Source organism: Sarcophilus harrisii, chromosome 6 (assembly GCF_902635505.1).
Source record: "Sarcophilus harrisii chromosome 6, mSarHar1.11, whole genome shotgun sequence".
Lineage (NCBI taxonomy): Eukaryota > Metazoa > Chordata > Mammalia > Dasyuromorphia > Dasyuridae > Sarcophilus > Sarcophilus harrisii.
The window spans coordinates 40,154,846-40,175,583 of NC_045431.1; the positions used below are offsets into that span (position 1 = coordinate 40,154,846).

General features: G+C 35.9%; 1 pseudogene; it reads left to right on the top strand.

Annotated features, from left to right (window-relative positions):
- The first annotated feature begins 347 nt into the window (after positions 1-347).
- LOC111721549 lies at positions 348-2,366 on the top strand (annotated as a pseudogene).
- Positions 2,367-20,738: the final 18,372 nt, after the last annotated feature.

Here is a 20,738-nt window from a genome sequence, read left to right on the forward strand (position 1 = left end):
AAAAAAAAGATTTTAAATAATTGGGAGGGTATTCAATGCTCATGATTGGGCCTTGCCATAAATAAAATAAAAAATGACAATATTCCTGTCAAGTTCTGAAATAACTGAAACTCATAAGTGGAGGAATAAGATATCTTTGATTCAGATAATAGGGTAAAAAAATATCCAGGGGGTGAGGGGGTGGGGTGTCTTATCAAGACAGTTAAAGGAACAAAGTTCTTCTTAAGAAAAAAGGAAGAGGAGGTACGGGTCCTAAGGTCAGGTCATGAGATGGCAGCCACTCTTAGCAATTCCAGGAAAAAAACCCACTTCATTCTGACCACATGACATTCATGTCATGAATCCCAATGGGGAACACAAGGACATCAAAAGCCACTTTGGTAGTTAATCTGGCTCAAGCTGGCTTTGTTTACCAACAGAAGGATAGGGATTTAACTCAATCTAATTGAGAGTAAATGCCCTCCAAGAGTAGGAATACAAATACATTATTAGAATCCTTATATTACTAGGATCATTTGGAAGGAGTGGCAGTTTTTTCTAATACTATTTTTTTCTGGTACTACCAAAGTTAATTTATGGTTTTATTGATCAAACTATCAAAGGGATAGTTTATGGAACTTAATAAAATAATTCAAATTCATCTGGAGAAATTAAAGATCTCCCAAAGCAAGGGAAATAATAAATAAAAGGTAGATATTATTATACTAATGAAACTATCAAAGGGGTACTTTACAGAACTTAATAAAAAGAATTAAAATTCATTCGGAGAAACTACAGATTTCCCATAGCAAGGTAAATAATAAATACAAAGGTAGGAATGAAGGAACAATAGCACTCCCAAACCTCAGAGTACATCATCATACAGTAATCATCAAAAGCATTTGATTTTGTTTTTTTAAAAAAATTAGAGTACATCAATGGGACAGACTCAACAAGGATGAATCAGGAAAAAATTAATTGAACCCAATAACTCAGTATTCAGTAAATTCCATAAATAACTTAGAAAAGAACTCCATAGGGGCAGGATAGAGCACCAGGCCTTAAGTCAGGAGGACCTGAGTTCAAATTTGACCTCAGACACTTAACACTTCCTAGCTGTGTGACCCAAGGCAAGTCACTTAACCCCAATTACCTCTGCAAAAAAGAAAGAACTCCATAATTAAGAATTACTGGGAAAACTGGAAAACAATTGGGCAGAAATTAGGCTTATACTAACATTTCACACCAGACTCCAAAATAAATTCAAAATGAATTCATGACCTGACTATTAAAGACCATATCATAAAAAATTAAGAAATACATCACATAACTTTCAGAGCTTTGGGTAGATGTATTCTTAAGCAAACAAAGGAGAGAGAGCAGCTTCAAAAGATTTTTAAAAATTGTTTTGATTACATAAAATTGAAAATCTGCACAAACAAAATTAAGGAATCTCGAATAAGATGGGAAGAAGTTGAATCAGAAAAAAATCTTGTATCAAATCTCTCCAAAAAGAGTTTGATATCCAAGATACATAGATAACTAATAGACATATATAAGACCAATATAATTCCTCATTAAAGAAGAGGTCAAAGGGTCTGAACAAATGTTACTCAGAAGAAGAGTTATGGAAAGCAGCTCAAGACAATCAAATTCCAGGATTAATTTCTGATGAAGAGAAGGTATGGATAGCTGCCAAGTTTATCAATCATGCTCCCCAAGAGAATTTAATGAAGTGTTTAATGTGCATCTACCCAGTATAATATGAATTGGTTAACTCCAGTGAAGATAAAAGAATGGTCAGGTTTTGATTACAGAACATGATGACCTGGATAAAGGCGGATTTTTAGATCCAAGAAATAAAGTTTCATTTAAGTTTGATTACATATAGAAAGAAGTAAGAGACACCCCCCCCCCCAACCTGAGGACATTGGTGGAGTTCTGAAGGCATAGAGGGAACCTGTGACAATGAATTAAGTACCTCATATGAAAGATCATTATTCCAATAGCTTCTGTACTCTTTATGCTAAAATTATAGATGGACAGAAGACTGTCATTGCCTGACTTAAGAGTCACCCATTTCAGCCTAAAAAACTTCTGGCATGGTTGTTAGCGATTGAGTGGAAAGTTATCACACATAGGTGGTTAGAATGTTAAAGATTCAAATCCATTACTATGAAGATAGCAGTTTTTAGTTGGTTAAGCACAAAGATGTATAGGATTCAATAAATGTTACTGATAAGATGCAGATTGTCAAAGACTTTATTAAAAATCATAGAACGTAAGTCAAAAATAAATATTAGATCACTATTAGTGAGAACTATCAGACAATGTCAGATACCATATTCAAAGTCACTCACTGGCAATTTCCAGGCAGCCACATCTAATTGACTGAAACAAAATACTCAGCTCCAAGATTGGTAAAGAAATACAAAATATTGAGTGTGAAAATTTCCAATTGTAATATGCAAAGAATAAAGAGGAGGAGGAGCAAAAAGAGGAGGAGAAGGAGGAGGAGGAAGGAGAAGAGGGAGAGGAAGAAAGAGTAGAACAAGAAGAAGGAGAAGAAGAGCGAGAGGGAGAGAGAGAAGGAGAGGGAGAGAGAAAGGGAGGAGAAAGAGGAGGAAGGAGTGAAAGAGGAAATTAAATACCTTAATACAATTATATCACTACAGAACACTGAACATGTGCCAACTATAGTACAATTACATCACCACAGCACACTGAGCATGTGCTAACTATAAGCACCCTGCTATTATTATGTAAATGCCTTTTTACTGCAAGTATCTCTGCTTCAAGTAGAACACAGGTTGTCACATACCCCTGACTTCTCAGGAAGGCTGAGAACCCTTAGGGAAGATGGGGAGGCAAGCCAGACATTGTCGGCAGGTTCCCTCTGGACTGAAGGGTCTTATACCTCACCAAGTGTTCCCCCCCATCTGTGGTCCTCTACAGTTTCCCAAGTGGCAATAAAGTTCACAATGACAGACAAAACTTTCCAGAGTTGTTTTTTTTTTTTTTTTCTAGTTTTGAAGGATTTGGGTAATTCTTGGACAAAAGGCAAACCGTTAAATAAATGAGCAAGCTAGGAGCAGCAAGAGAGACAGTAGAAAGCATTACAGCAAAAAGTGGTAGCTAGGAACAAAAACATGCGGAAAATGAAGAGTAAATATAGCAGTGTCTAGAGTAATTAGAAAAAAAAAAAGGGTGGCTAGGTGGCTCAATGCACAGAGTGCTGGACCTGAAGACTCATCTTCCTGAGTCCAAATCAAACCTCAGACACTTACTAGGTGTGTGACCTTGAGCAAGTCATTTAATCTCTTTGCCTCAGTTTCCCCATCTGTAAAATGAACTGGAGAAGAAAATGACAAACCACTTCAGTAATCTTGCCAGGAAAACTCCAAATGGGGTTATGGAGAGTCAGAGTCAGTTGAACTGAACAATAGAAACTATAGAGAAGTTTAAAAAGAGGAAGTTAGAGGCTTCAATTGATATAACAAACATTTAATCAGCATTTATTGTATGCAAGACATAGCGCCAGATATTGGTAAATACACTAGCCAACACTGATACAGAACCTTAGGTTTGCAAAGTGTTTCACATTTTAATCTCATGGCAATCCTGAGAGGTCTTATTATTCCCATTTTACAGACAACAACAGCCCTTCTCTCCCTCCCCCCAAAAAAGATAAAAATAGAACAATTAGGATCCAAGAGTTCCAATTACACAGGTTTTAAATACACTAGTCCTTGGTTTATCTTTACGATGTCACTTTCAGGGACTAATTGACAGTGACTCAACAAAACATTCATAAAAATATTCTAAAAGATTTGTTTGCTTCCCCATTGCTTTCTCTCTTTCCAGCCTGTCTCTTTTCAGTTGAGTTCAAGAGCCAGAATATTTAATGTCTTGAAAGACTAGAATATGGAAAATGGTGCAGTTGTTCAAATGTCCTCCAGAAATTTTTAATTTTCATATTTTAAGGAATAGGTTATTAACTGAGTAAATCATTTGGGGCCTTTATTATCTAATGGCAGGAAAATGGACTAAATATCTTCTCACTTGCTGATCATTTAGTCCATTTCCCTGCCATCAGGTAAGATTCATATTCAGTCACCATAGTCCTGTCTCTGAATTCAGATGGCTTTTTCCATCACAAGTTTATTGCAACTTCCTTGAATCACATCGCTGTTGAAAAGTGCCAAGTTGATCAGTGTTGATCACCATATGATCTTATTTAAACTCATTTATTGTGTTAAAAAGGAGGGTTCAGTGTGAAGGGATATTTTGGGAAATAGTTGTAGGGTAAAAAATATTTTAAAATGTTAATAACATCTTTTTAAAATGACAAGTAGAGGAACTTCAGGTTTCTGGAGCCAGTGTGTGAGGAATAGAGATTGGGATAGAGAAGTTGCATAGCTATTGGCTAGCTGTCCACATGAGAAAAGGGTATAGAGTACCAGGGCAGTGTTCCGGCAGTTTTTAAATTTAGGTGACCTAGTAAAATTACATATGTCACTAGGACAAAGGCTAATGAGCCAGGCCCCCAATATTTCAGTCTCCCAGTGTTGCAATTCTACTTCTTTTTCTATGTTTTTGGAACTGCAAGCTTCTATTACCACACAAATTTTGTTTTTTATCCTTCATTTGAAGAATTCTCTCAATTGCACATATTTAACATATATTGGATTAGCTGTTGTCTAGAGGGGTAAGGGAGGGGGATGGAGAGGAAAAAATTGGAACACAAAGCTTTGTAAGGGTGAATGTTGAAAACTCTTTACATGTACTTTGAAAATAACAACCCATTATTTTTAAACAAATGAAGAATTCTCTCTTGGTTCAGTCTATGTATGTGACCTTTTGTTTGTGTTTATCATTGGTTGGATTGTTTGTTTTTTGGTTGTTGTTATTTCAGAGCTATGATTTCCTCAGTATATTTAATTCCTCTTGTGGAACTTCCTTTCTCTAATGCAGACCTGCAAACAGCATGCAATGGAAAATCCTGTAGAGTTGTCCAGGGGTCAGTGAGGACTTAAATGTCTTGTCTAAGTTACCCAATCGATCAATTAATCAATCAATATTTATTAAGTACCTACTTTGTATCAGGTTCTGGGGATACCAAAAAAGACAAGGGGGAGAGAGAGAGACAGAAAAGGGGAGAGAGAGAGAGAGAGAGAGAGACAAAGAGAGAGACAGAGACAGAGATAGAGACAGAGAGACAGAGACAGAGATAGAGACAGAGAGACACAAAGACAGAGACAGAGAGAGACAGAGACAGAGACAGAGACAGAGACAGAGAGAGAGAGAGACAAAGACAGAGACAGAGACAGAGACAGAGAGATACAGAGAGAGAGACAAAGAGAGAGAGAGAGAGAGAGAGAGAGAAGTAGAAGAAGAAGGAGGAGGAGGAAGGGAGGGAGGGAGGGAGGGAGGGAGGGAAGAAGAGGCAGGAATAAAGACAGACACACAGAGAGACAGACAAAGACAGAAGATAGAAATGGAGATACAGAAAGATATAAGCACAGAGAGAGTCAAAGATAGAGAGATACAGAGACAGAGATAGAGAGACAAAGAGAAACAGAAAAAGATAGACACGGGGGGGGGGGGGAGAAACAGAAAGAGACTCACACAGAGAGCACTATATTCGAGGTAAATGTTAAATAATTAAAAGAGATAAAGCAATGAAATTAAGAGCACCTGTGTCAAAAAACCAGCTTCTTAGTAATTGTTCTATTTATATGTCTCTATAAGGTGCTGGTATTTCAGTTATCTTGTTTCTGATTGTGAGGACATTTTAAAATACCTTCCCTACTTCTGTGTATCTTTACTGGAAAATGAAACTTTCACTTTGGTAGCAGGATCGCTGGCAGGCAAAGTGAGAGTAACATGCAAGTGACTGCTAAACAATTTCATTCCACAATGTTAAGTGAACAAAAGATCAATGTTCTAATGAAACGAATGAGGGAAAGTTAGAAATTCACAAAGTAAACTAAAACAGGAATCTATTTTGTATCAGCTGCCAACGTGTTGTCTTCTGAACTATAAGGGATTCGGGAGATGACAATGTTGTGTGAGCAGAAGAAAAGTCAGCTCTGATGAGACCAAACCACGGATCTCATCTAGATCCATTCCTCTCCACTCCTACTCCCACTCCCATCTCTGCTTATTGAATTATCCATATTCTAGGTCACTTCCTCAGAGCTGATTTCAGGAACCTAACCCCCAAATAATTTATTCTTTTAATCCTTGAGGATTTTTTTATTTGCCGAGTCTAATATTTAAAAGTTTCAGCGGGGGAGAGAGAGAGTGGGAGCACACTAAGAAATGATGAATTCTGTGCCAGATTCTCTGTAGGGGCAGCTAGGTGGTGCAGTGGATAGAGCACCAGCTCTGAAAGGAACTGAGTTCAGATCTGGCCTCAGACACTTAATACTTCTTAGCTGTATGACCCTGGGCAAATCACTTAACCCCAATTGCTTCAGAAAAAAAAAAAGTCTACTTGTGCTGTTTTATCATCTAGCTGTGCTTTGTCACAAAGAAAAAAGGCATATTCTGAAAGGGTATTGGAGGTCCTGTTCATGGAGTTCTTTTCTAAGCTCTAAGTTTCTTACTATAGTCACTGAGATAAGATTTTACTATTATTTAAAAGAAAAGTGGCAGAGGAATATTGCCACTGATTTCAATGTATTAAGTCAAGTAAGGAGGTTGACCTTGTAGAGAGTCAGAGGGAGCTGCAAATACATCCACAGGAGATGTGCAAAAGGGACTCTATGGGATTCATTGGGGGAGATGCCTTTGCTATCTCGGGAAGCAGATAGACAAGAAAGGGTGAAGGATTCTCAGACAAAGAAAGGGAAGGAAAGAAGGCTTTTTCGGGCCTGGAGAAGCTCCAAGGGCTCTTATCAGCTAGGGATTCTAGTGTATTTGTTATCTTTTATTCTGGGAGTTTTGCTGCAGCTCCCTCTGCTCCAGGGCTGCTGGGATGGGGCCTGGCAGTTGCACCCAGCATTTTCTCCTGGGTCATGGCCAGGTAGAGCTTTAGGTCCCAGTTTATCTCTTCTGTGCTCTGGGTCTCCTTCCACCTACTCACTTTCTGCTAGTCCCTTGTACCTCAGTTCTTTATTATCATAATATCACTTACCCACTGATTGGATCAAAAAAGCACTTTGTTTTTCCAGGTCTGCAATTCCTAGGCTGGCTGGCTTGCTCAGAGCTGAGCAGGGCTTGCTGACAAAAACAACAATAGCCAGCATTTACAGATCTCTTCATTGTTTACTGAGGACCTGCTCCCCAGGTCAGTGTGGAACAGCTAAATTCTTTCTTCTCTTCCCTCTTCTTTTTCTCTCATGGGGAGGATGTTTGTCAGCTCACACGTGAGGCAGGGGATTGATTTTCTTTGGTTTTCCACACTAACTATTGGACTCATAGAACTTGGAAAAAGCCTTTGAAATTGTCCAGTTCCCTTTGCAGAAAAAGAAATCGAGGCCTAAAAAGACTCAGTGGCTTGGCCAAAACGCCACAAGTAAGTACTGAGAGAACCAGACTTCAAACTCAGCTCTCTGACTACTGATTTTCCCATACTGCAAACAGCTTCCCCGTAGACCAAGGCTTAGTTGCTGGCCCACTCTTTCCTAAATTCCCTCATCGAAAGGGTTGGCAGTTTCTAAGGCCCCAAAATGAACAAGATCATACGAAAAGGAAAACAGTTATCCATTCTTTTTGTCTCTGTCAAATTATTGCACACTGGCACAATCAACCATTCCGAGACCAAGAGTTTAAATAAAGTTCTATTAAATTCTTGCTTCCAAATTGTTAGGAAGATAAAGATAGGTTTTCCTAATGAGGGCTGGGAATAGGGATAAGAGAGAGAATCTGTAACTCAAAAATTTTAAAAAAATGCAAAAACGGTTTTAAATGTAATGAGGGGAAATATTAAATACATTTTTTGGGCTGGGGCAATTGGGGTTAAGTGACTTGCCCAGCATGACACAGGGAGGAAACGTTAAGTGTCTGAGATCAGATTTGAACTCAGGTTCTCTTGACTTCAGGGCTGGTGCTCTATCCACTGTGCCACCTAGACATAATTTTTAAAATTACATAATTTTTAAATAAAACATTCTTTTTTTTTTAAAGGAAGCTAAAGATAAATAAAAACTTCAGGGAAGATTAAAAATAGCTGGCAAGGAGGTTCTCGGGGATTTCATGAGCTCCTAAATATGATTTTCATATTTCTCTTTGTCCCCACCTGGGTCTCAAAACAATCCACCTGAGGAAGGCAAAATTAATTCCAACTGTCCCAGGTCTTCACCAAGAATCAAAATATACTAAAAAGTTCTAAACAAAATTGTAAAGTAAGAGATCTACATTTTTGGCATACTTCTATCATCTTTCATTTCTCCTCTTTTCTTTTTTTGGCAGACCTCCCCACCTTCAGAAACCTAAACTGTTTGCTTTTCCTTATAATAGTCCCAGATGTTGCTGTGAGAGTATGGAGGGTTACCTTCCACCTGCCCAAGTCCATCAATATCCTGGTCCACAATTCTCCCCTTGACCAAAGTCTTGAGTAGCACAAGTGGCTAGGATAACAAGGGACAGCTACATAGCTCATCAATCTCCTTCATTTTTGCAGCACAGCTATTGGGACTCCATCAAAACAACCAAAAAGGTTCTTATCAAACTTTCCTTGCTAGTGGTCTTTCTAGGTACCCACACTGTGCCCTTTAGCAACCCCCCAACCACTTCTATGATTTCCAACTGATCAAAGACTACAAACAAGGGATCCAGTGCTGAACACAACTTGCTGAATTCCCAATAAGATCAGGGGTGAAACGAGGTTGCCCACTATCACCACTTCTATCTAATATTGTGTTAGAAAAGCTAGCTTTGGCAATAAGCAAAGAAAAAGAGATTAAAGGAATCAATGTAGGTAATGAGGAAACCAAATTATTTCTCTTTGCAGGTGATATGATGGTGTACTTAGAGAACCCCAGAGAGTCTACTAAAAAACTATTAGAAGTAATCCACCACTTTAGCAAAGTTTCAGGATACAAAATAAATCCACATAAATCATTAACATTTTTATATGTTATCAACAAAGTCCAGCAGCAAGAGATACAAAGACAAATTCCATTTAAAATGACTGTAGATGATATAAAATATTTGGGAATCTACCTGCCAAGGGAAAGTCAGGAACTATATGAGCAAAACTACAAAACACTTTCCACATAAATGAAGTGAGATCTAATCTCTTGGAAAAATATCAAGTGCTAATCAGTAGGCCAAGCTAATATAATAAAAATGACAATACTACCTAAATTAATCTACTTATTGAGTGCCATACCAATCAAACTCCCAAGAAATTACTTCACAGAGATAGGAAAAAAATAACAAAATTCATCTGTGCAAATTAAGACAACTCTGAGATACCACTACACACCTCTCAAATTGGCTAGGATGACAGGAAAAGATAATGGCAAATGTTGGAGGGAATGTGGGAAAACTGGATCACTGATACATTATTGGTGGAGTTGTGAAAGGATCCAACTATTCTGGAGAGCAATTTGGAACAATATCCAAAGGACTATCTAACTCTGTATATATACCCTTTGATCCAGCAATATTTCTACTGGACTTATATCTAGGGAGATCATAAAGAAGGGAAAGGGACCCACATGTGCAAAATTGTTTGTGGCAGCCCTTTTTGTGGTAGCTAGAAACTGGAAACTGAGTGGATGCCCATCAATGGTAGAATGGCTGAGTTAGTTATAGTATATGAGTGTTATGGAATATTATTGTTCTATAAGAAATGACCAGCAGGATGATGTCAGAAAGGCCTGGAGAGACTCACATGAACTGATGCTGAGTGAAATGAGCAGGACCAGGAGATCATTGTACACGGCAACAAGATTATAGGATGATTAATTGTAATAGACATGGCTCTTGTCAACAATGAGATTATCCAGGCCAATTCCAATGGTCTTGTGATGGATAGAGCCATCTATGCCTAGAGATAGGACATATACCTAGAAATAGACATAGAGATAGGTTGGAAGGGAAGAAGGGAGATAATCTGGAACTCAAAATGTAACCAAAACACACTCTCTCTCTCTCTCTCTCTCTCTCTCTCTCTCTCTCTCTCTCTCTGTCTCTCTCTCTCACACACACACACACACACCCTCTTTCATATATGTTGTGAGAGTTTTTCCAGTTTGCTTGCCTTGAAATCACTTCCTTCATAGGATCCCAGAAGGAATCTCATCTACCAATAATTCTACAAGAATGAGGGTAGCCAGGGCAACTAGGTGGCCCAGTGGATAGAGCACCAGCCCTGAAGTCAGGAGGACCTGAGTTCAAATCTGATCTCAGACACTTAACACTTTCTAGTTGTGTGACCTTAGACAAGTCACTTAACTCCAATTGCCTTAGCAAAAAAATTAATTTTAATAATTTTGCATTCAAATTATTAATTAATGCATTCAAAAAATCTGGCATTTTATTCAGATTCTGTATCTAGTATTCTTCACTACTGAAAAAATGGATGAGATCTTGTTCTTTTGCTGATGTAAGAAGCCCATGAGTGCGGAATATTTGCTGGGTTTTTTTTCTCTTCTTCCTCTTTCTTTTCCTTCAAAAAATATTGTTATATAAGTTGGAGTGGTTTTTTTGGGAAAAGAACAGAGGAATACCAAGAGAAATTCTAGTGATTTGAAAATTTTAAAAATCAATATACTTTTTTTATTTTAAAGGAAAAGGGAGGAAAGGGAAGTACCTTTTCATATGTCTTCTTTGGAGCCAAGTTTGATTATTATAATTTCACAAATGTTTTACTTTTTTCCCCCCAAATTTATTTTATTTAAAGAAACAGAATAAGAAAAAAAAAAGAAAAACAGAAAATGAATACAGAACAAAATGAAACAAAACAAAAGAGAACATTGCCATGTGCCCAGCAGAATATTTCAAAATATATGACAACAAATTACCAGTTCAAGAAAGTATATATATATATATAATATATATATATATTTATTTATGAATGTCCATTTTTCTTTACTTCCTTGTAAATTGTTCTTTTGTTCTCTGCTGTGTACCTTTTTTACTTTATTCCTTTCCCCCCTTTCATCCCCCTCACCACCCCTAAGCAGGCTACAGTTAAGAAAAGATATATTTATGAATACATATGCAAATATATACATACATACACACACTCACACACACATCCATACCACCCCCACACACATCCATACACATTTTTTCCTATCCCTGCTGACTCTTTGCTTTAATTCTGTTCCATAACTTTCTTTGCTATTACTTAACCTTTCCCCACCCATGGATCCCTCCCTTGTCTTCTTGCCTCACCCTTTGCATCCCTGTCCACCCATCCCTTCTCCCTTAATTCTTTATAGACTTTGGAGGGTGCCAGACCCTTCATCATATATATGTAATAGTATTGCCTATTTAACTCAATCCCAATGTGAATAGGTTTTCAGAACTACAAGCTCTCCTCCCCCTCTGTGTTTATTCTTCCTCTGCACCTCATTTGTAGGACATTATTACTATTTTTACCTTAACTCTGCTCCAATCTTTATTTTGAGCTGTTGTATTATTGATGTCAATCTTAAACATATGCTATAAATTTCCCATGTAAAAAAAAACTATAAACCATTTATCCAGATTGAGTTCCTTGAAATGTTAAATTTTCTATTAAGTTTGAATTTGGTTAATAGAAAATCCAGAAAATCTGCAAGTTCATTGAATGTCCATTTTTTTTGTTCAATATTATATAGATAATTTTGCTGGATATGATATCTTTGGCTGAAGGCCTAGTTCTTTTGATTGTTGGTAGATATGATTCCAGTATCTTTGGTCTTTTATTGTGGTTGAAATTCTAATTGTAGCTCCAGCATATATGAATTGTTTTTTTCTTGTTTCTTGCACAATTCTTACACAATTTCTCTTTGATCTGGGAGTTTGAAATTTGGCAATAATGTTCCCATGTGTTTTCTACAAAGGATCTTATTGAGGTGGTGCTTTCCCCTCGTGTTCTCTCATTTCAGGACAATTTTCTTGGATTATTTCCTGCCTTATTGTGTCAAGGATCGTTTTTTGGTCATAGCATTCAGGCAGTTCAATTATTCTTATATTTTCTCTTCTTGATCTATTCTCTAGATCTGTCGTTTTTCATATCTTTCACACTCTGTTCTATTTTTTTTTTCATTCTTTATAATGTTTTGCTATTTCTTGGTCTCTTGTAGCTTCACTGGCTTCCCCTTGTCTAATTCTAATTTTCAAAGACTTATTTTTGTCTTTGAGACTCTATATCTCCTTTTCTAGTCTGTTAACTTTTTTTTTCATAATCTTGTTTTTCTTAAATGGTTTTTTATTTAAATTAAATTTAATTTTAGTTTTTACTCAGTTTCTCTCATTTGACTTAAAATTTTGTTTGAGTTTCCTATAAATTCTCTCTGGGTGAGGAACCATTTCATGTTACTCTTTGGGGTGGAGGTTTGTTTTTTGGTTTTTTTTTTACTTCAGTGTCCTCCTCTGTAGGTTCATGAACCCCAGTCTTCCCTGTTCCCATAGTATGTTTCTATGGTGGAGTCCTTTATTCTTTCATTTTTTAAAAATAAGAGGTAGTATTTTAAACACCTCTAATCCTGGGGTAGGGGAGATGGTGTCTCTGGCTTTACTTCAGCTCTCCCCTCTGACGAGGAACCCCAAACCTAGAGTTCCCCTTTCAGCAAGTGCCAGCAGCCAGCAGCATCTCTGCCCAGCCACAATGTCTGCACTCCCAGTATGCTGACTTCTTCTTCCCCAGGGCCATGTCTCACAGCACAGCTGGACCTGGTTTTCCTAATCATCCGAGGTTCCCTCAGTCTTCCCAGACCCCGACCCCGACTGGAAAACGGTCCTGGATGGGAAAGTCTCTGTAGTTCCTGCTGAGGCTCCAGCCACAACCAGCTAGCCCCAGGCTCCCCACTGGGAGTTTCTGTGGAGCTGGCTCCAAGGTGTTTGCATTTCACACGGATTAATCCCAGCCCCTAGTCTTTCTTTGGATCCTCTTGGGTAGCATCTGTTCTGCCCCAAGTGTTGATTTTTCTGGAGTCAATGTTTCTCCAGAGGTGCAAATTTGTTCTATTTGTGGGGGAAATCGGGATTGCTTGAAATTTACCAACCTACTTTGCCAACTTCCCAGAATCCTCCCCCTTTGTTAATCTTTCTATTTACATTGTTACAGTTACTATTATGTAAATATAAATCATATTAAAATATAACATTATATTTTATTATAAATATGTTATAAATATAATCATATTTGCAGAGTTCTTAGGATAGGGCATAATATATAATAAGCACTTAATGGATGCTTATTCTCTTCCCCCCTAGTATAGTACAGGACCCTATAAAATACTCCCCCAAAATTATCACATTGTTTCTGCCCTCAATTAGTTTATAATCTAACTGGGAGAATAAAAACCATAATGTGCATTGTTAAAGTGAATTACATGTATTCTGGAAAGATTACTTGAGTTGGAAGTAATAGCTAAGTCTGGCTCCCCTTTGTTAAGTCAAAAAAGCCAAAATTTGGAGCAGCTAGTTGGTGTAGTGAATAGAGCACCAGCCCTGAAGTCAGGAGGACCTGAGTTCAAATCTGATATCAGACACTTAACACTTTCTGGCTGTGTGACCCTGGGCAAGTCACTTAATCCCAATTGCCTCAGAAAAAGAAGCCAAAATACATCAACATGAAAAACATCAGGAAAAAGCAAAAAAAAAAAAAAAAAAAAAAAAAAACATAAAGAAATCCTTCTGGCAAAGAGCCTAAGAAAAATGAAAAAAAAAATACATAAGCACAACACCAAGCTATGAAAAAGCCTTAAAATAATGAGTAAGTATTATAGAATAAAAGAAAGTCATGCATAATTTACTGAAGGGAAGGCTAATATTGCAAAAACAATAACAAGACCCTCTGAAATGATCATGATCTATAAGAAGCTATGGAATCCTTTAGAAGCTCCAAAAAATTAAGGAAAAAATTAAAATTAAAATTAGAATTCCTAAAGAATTTTTTAAGACAGAAAAAAATAGTTTTGAACAAGTAATAGAACATTTCTCCAAAAGAGTAGGCTATGATCCACAGATTTAGAATTCAAAAATTCAAAGATGGAAGAAAAATTATCAGAACAAAGTCATAAGACTCTTAAGTTTGGAAGAACATCTTCTATGTCTTGAAGACACAACAACTGATATTGAAGATAGAATGCAATTAATTTGAGAATTATTATTCTCCCAGAAAAGCATAATTAAATGAAAATCAGGAATATAATAGTTCAGGAAGAAAAAAATTCCTCAAAAGTATTGGAAATAGAGGACAACATATAGATTAATAGACTCCATGAGTCATTAATAGAAAGAAACCCCAAGGCCATCACTAAGAAATATTGCAGCTAACATATAGACCACTAACATTCAACAACAAATCTTGTGAGAATCCACAAAATCCTGGAATATCAGCGACTGGTTTGCCACCTTTATGGCATAAAATGCATTACAGATCTATTGATTAAAAAGAACTATTACTATTTTTTAAATTCCAATATAACAAGAAAATCTGAAGCTCAAGTATTTGAGTCACTTTTTAAAAAAATAATTACAACTTTTTATTGACAGTACATATGCATGGGTAAATTTTTACAGCATTATACCTTGCACTCACTTCTGTTCCAATTTTTCTCCTCCCTCTCTCCACCCTCTCCCCCAGATGGCAGGCAGTCTTATACATGTTAAATATATTATAGTATATCCTAGATACAATATATGTGGGCAGAACCAAACAGTTCTCCCCCTGTTGCACAGGGAGAATTGGATTCAGAAGGTAAAAATAACCCAGGAAGAAAAACAAAAATGCAAAGAGTTTACATTCATTTCTCAGTGTTCCTTCTCTGGGTGTAACTGCTTCTGTTCATCATTGATCAATTGGAACTGAGTTAGATCTTCTCTTTATCGAAGAAATCCACTTCCATCAGAATACATTCTCATATAGTATTGTTGTTGACGTATATAATGATCTCCTGGTTCTGCTCATTTCACTCAGCATCAGTTCATGTAAGTTAAGTCACTTTAAATGAAAGAAAATATAAATTTTTTAGACACATAGAAGAAAACAGAAGGAAGCTCAGAAAGAGAAGGGTAGTAGTAAAATTACTGTGTTAAATGTAATTATCTGTAAAAACTATAACAGGTTCATAGTCTCATATATAATCTTTTTCTATCTTTATGTATGGGAATGCTCATTTTTAAGATGTTTGTCAAGTTCATAATAAAAAATTAATAATATGCATCATCACCAAATTCCAGTACAATAAAAAAGATTTGGATAGTCTTTTGAAGTTCATTGAAATAGACTAGTGTGTCACTGTATAACTAGGAGTTAGAAGTACTGTGCAGTCCATTTCAGAAAGGCTTTTGGGACTGTCTGCTGCCAGTTAGTGGACAATGAAGTGACGGAGTGGATAGAGTGCAGAGTCTGGAGCCGGGAAGACTTCTCTTCCTGAACTGAAATCTGATCTCATACACTTGCTAGTTGTGTGATCCTAGGTAAATTATTCCACCTTGTTTGCCTCAGTTTCCTCATTTGTAAAACGAGATAAAGGAAATAGTAAACCACTCTGATGTCTTTGCCAAGAAAACCCCAGATAGGGTCAAAGAGTTGGAAATGACTGAAATTGCTGAACAGCAATAAGCTGCCGACTAATAGGTATGAAAAGCATTTGAAATATGTTTCAGGGGCAGCTACTTGGTGCAGTACATAGAGCACCAGCCCTGAAGTCAGGAGGACCTGAGTTCAAATCTGACCTCAGACAGGAAACCCTTGTCTCAGTTTAATGATACCTATGGAAGATACCTCTTTCATTGGACTCTTATGAAGTTCACGTTCAAGTTCAAATCACTTTGCAAACTTTATAATGCTACATGAATGAGTTTTTACTAATATCTGTAATTGCTCGACCAAAACAGAAATAGGGCTGCCAAGCAGAAGTTTTTGATTGGCTTGGATGATATATTGTCACAGAAGCTGGTTGATTTTTTTTTTTTTTTTTTTTTTGGTCTAGTTCTATCATTACCATTTTTTTTTTTCTGTGTTCCTATATATTTTGTCACATAGATGGCAAGGAACTCCTGCCATCTACTGTAATTAGAGTGTACTACATTGAATAAAAAGAAGAGCATTTCAAGTTAGAAACCCAGCTAAATTATGAGCATTTCCTATTAGTGGAACTTTAAAATCCTGACACTCCCTTACCAATTGGAAGATGGATAGAAGTTCAACAAATAGAAGAAGATTATTTTGCTATTAGTATCACTAACCCCTGTGTGTTAATAGGGGATGCCATTTTAATTTTCCTAAATTTTCTACTTTGCCATTCCCTTGCTTAAGTGTTTACAGAAATAAACTAAAAACTACTACAAGGACTGCGTAGTTTTTTTTTTTTTGATGAGGCAATTGGGTGTAAGTGATTTGCTCAGGGTTAAACAGATAGTATTAAGAGTCTGAGGACAGATTTGAATTCAGGTCCTCCTGACTCCAAGGCTGGTGTTCTATTTACTGTGTTACCTCCCACAATATGTAGTCTTTAGCAAGAAAATAAAGCCCTTTGGGGGCATAGGTGGTGTTTTCTTTATTGTTACCAAGGGAAAGCAGAGATTTGAAAAAACAAAATAATAATAATAATAACTAATATTTCTATAGAGCCTACTATTTGCCAGGCACTGTGTTAAGAGCTTTATAATTATTATATCACTCAAATCTCATAGCAATCTTGAGAGGTAGATGCTATTATTATTATTTTACAGATGAGGAAACTGAGGTACATAGCCATTAAGGGACTTTCCAGGGTAAACAGCTGGTAAAAAGACCAAATTCTAACTTTGGTCTTTGAGACAATCTATCCACTGTAAGCCCCAAAAGTATTTACATAGGGAGTGAACAGCAAGTTAAGGAAACGATGTTTGAGTAAGCAATTGGGATTTCTAGACTGTGGATTAAATGTTAGGAATGGCCAGCTGTTGTACCAGGCCATTCTAAATATTCCTCTATAGCCTGTCTCTTCTGGATCATATTTTTCCAACCTCCAGCATCCTGATACAAGTTAACATTATCCTTTAGTTTTATTGATTCTTCTATTCTGTTGTTTTTTTTTTTTTCTCTTTGAAATATTTCTTTCTGTTTTCCAGGAATGTTCCCATTCTTCTTGGTTATCTGGGAAGTGGAAAAACATTATCCCAGGATTTTTATCTGCTGTAGAAGAGAACCTGAGCATATCTAGTAGCAGACTGCCAACTGTTCTTTAACCTGCAGCCCCACAACTGTGCTCGCTGCTCTGAGATCACCTGTCTTCTTTAAGGGGATTTAAGCTCCTCAGGGTTTTGTTTGCCCCCCACCCTTGGATTCCCCAGAAAATTTGCTACTTATAGAATTGCTAATTATAGAAAGTTATGGGCTGGTTTTTTTTTCCCATCAAGGGGAAAGAGCAAAAGGATACCCAGAAAAAAAAATATGAGTTAGCTATGGAAGAGATGATTCCCACACAGAAAAGAGAATGCTATTGTTCATGGCAACAACAAGATTACATGAAGATCAGTTCTGATGGACGTGGCTCTCTTCAACAATGAGATGATTTAGGCCATTTCCAATGATCTTGTGATGGAGAGAGCCATCTACACCCAGAGAGAGGATTATGGGAACTGAGTAGGGATCACAACATAGTATTTTCACTCTTTTTGTTGTTGTTTGCTTGCATTTTATTTTTCTCACTTTTTTCCCTTTATGATCTGATTTTTCTTGGGCATCATGATAATTATAGAAATATATGTCTATATTGGATTTAACATGTATTTTAACATGTTTAACATATATTGGATTACTTGCTATCTAGGGGAGGGGATGGGGAAGGGGAGATAATCGGAACACAAGTTTTTGCAAGGGTCAATGTTGAAAAATTATCCATGCATACGTTGTGAAAATAAAAAGCTTTAATAAAAAGAAAAGAAAAGAAAATGCTAGATAATCCAAAAACTGATTAGGAAAAAGGAAAAGAACCTCTATATTCCAAAATATTTTCAGCAGTAAATATTTGTGGCGGCAAAAAACTGAAAATTGCAAAGATGTCCATCAATTGGGAAATGTCTAAACAAGTTGGTGGAATATTATTGTGCTATAAAAAATGATGAGCCAGTTGGTTTTAGAAAGACATGGAATGACTAGCTTGAAATAATGGAGAGATGTGCAAAATGACAATTGTGGAAATATGCATAGAAGAATTGCACATGTTTAACATATATCGGATTATTTGCTATGGAGGGGAGGGAGGGAAAAATTGGAACTTAAGGTTTTGCAAGGGGGAATGTTGAAAATTATCCATGCATATGTTTTTAAAATAAAAAGCTTTAATTTTAAAAAAGAAAGAATGAATAAAGAAATAAACAGAACTAAGAGAACATTGTATATAGTGATAGCAATATTGCTTTAAGAATAACTTTGAGCAAATAAGTAGTTTTGACTATTAAAAATAATGAAATTAATTAAAGGGCATATGAAGAAAGATGCTATCTGTATTCAAAGAAAGAACTAATAAATAGAAGGGTGTATAGAATAATTTTACATATATGCACACAAATACATGTATATACATATGTACATGCACACACACTCACAGACATATATATGCCTAATTGTGTATAATGGTAGCCATCTGTAGCATGGAAACAGAGAAGGAGCAAAAAGGGAAAAAAAAGAAATTTACATGTTCATTTTGTTATACATTTAAAAGAAATACCAAATTGTGCATCATAGATTTGCAATTTTGTGTACAATCATCTTTTTTATTGTACTACGTTATGGAAATACTTGTTCTGTTCCATAAATTAAAAATGAAATATAAAAAAATAAAAAACAAATAATAAAGGATCATAGAACAATTAAAACAGAATCTGGGAACTAGCATATTCAATTAGGAAGTTATATTTAGCTTCTTGGCAAGGCTGCTAATGAGCTATTTTATATTTTTCCTCTACTGGTCACAGTCTGACTCAGACATTTTTTTTCAATGACTGGGTTTCCTCTTGGATGTTATACTTGACACCTGTTGGCTTTACCTAGAAACATCTTGGGAGTCTCTTCCATTTCTTCCAAGCACTTATAGTCCTTCTAGGATTTTTTTATCCTCAAAAGGAAGTGAGGAAGAAAAGGATACACACAAGAGAGGCAGAGACAGCTAAGCCTCTTTATAAAATTGACTCCATGAATCCTTATTTCACATTTCTCACTACCATTATAGTGACATAGACTATTATAGTATAATATTCCATTAATTATATAAATATTTTTATATATTATCATCTATATTATATATTGATATCTCTATTATATAGAGATATTATATCTATTAATTATATAAATATTAATTATAAAAAATTATCTTTTTCCTTGAATGAAATCTATTCTTGCTGCCTGGAATACAGAAGCCAAGAGCACTGTGGAAGCTGCCTCTTCTACCTGACATCATCCCATATCATACCCCATATCATCAGCTTTTTTTTCCAGCTCAGCAATCAGTAAAGAGGAAAGGTGGGGGAATTCCACCCAGTAATGAGTCAGACACAGCTCAGAGCAGGCAGTGAATGCCCGCCCTTGCCCCAAGGGAGTGAGGAGCTCTCAGAACTGACCCTAGGAGAAAGCAACTGGACATATAGAGCCATTGTAAACCAAACCGATTCTACTACTTCTCATATTCTCCAGAGCCTGACACAGGACTGAATATATGACAGATATCTGATAAATACTTCCTAGCTCATCAATGTTAATTAATTTGGGGGTGTTCCAAAATAGTAAAATTTTAAGCTATGGATATTTAAAATGTTTATGACATGTGTTATTATATTCATTTGTTATGCTAATAATGTTATATTATCGAACTAATAATTCATTATTATGAAGCTATTAAAGCTATTAAAAATAATGGCACTCAAACTTTTATAACACTATTATCTTGGAGTATTCTGAAATATCTACTGCCACCTAGTGGACTCTGACTTTTAAAAGTAATTAAGAGTTACCTCATCACTCCCATTCTCTCTCCTCCTCCTCCCCTTCCACTCCCCATTCTCCCCCACTAGATTTTATGTCAGTATCTCAGGATCATAGAATTTCAAGAGCCATCATTCTTAATGTCCAGCTTCTTAAACTGTGGTTCACAACCCTATATGGGGTCTCTTAACTGAATATGGAAATCATGAAATTATAATATATTATCTTATTATATATGCTTATTATATATACTTTATAATAATTATTATATATACTGTATTTTACTGTATGATTATTATGTTATATACTGTATATGTATTATATAATTATAAAGTAGATATACTGTATATCTACTTTATAATTATTATTACATATACTATATATGATATCATATAGTTATTAAATGTATATACTGTATATGTACTCTATAATTATTAGGTATATATACTGTATATGTACTATATAATTATTAAATATATATGCTTCATATGCATTAAAAATTGTTAAGTATATATACAGCATATGTACTATATGATTATTAAGTATACATACTGTATATATACTATATATGTACCATATAATTATTAAGTATATATGTTATATATGTACTATATAATTATTGTTATATACTATAAATGTACTATGTAATCATTATATATACATATGTATACAATAT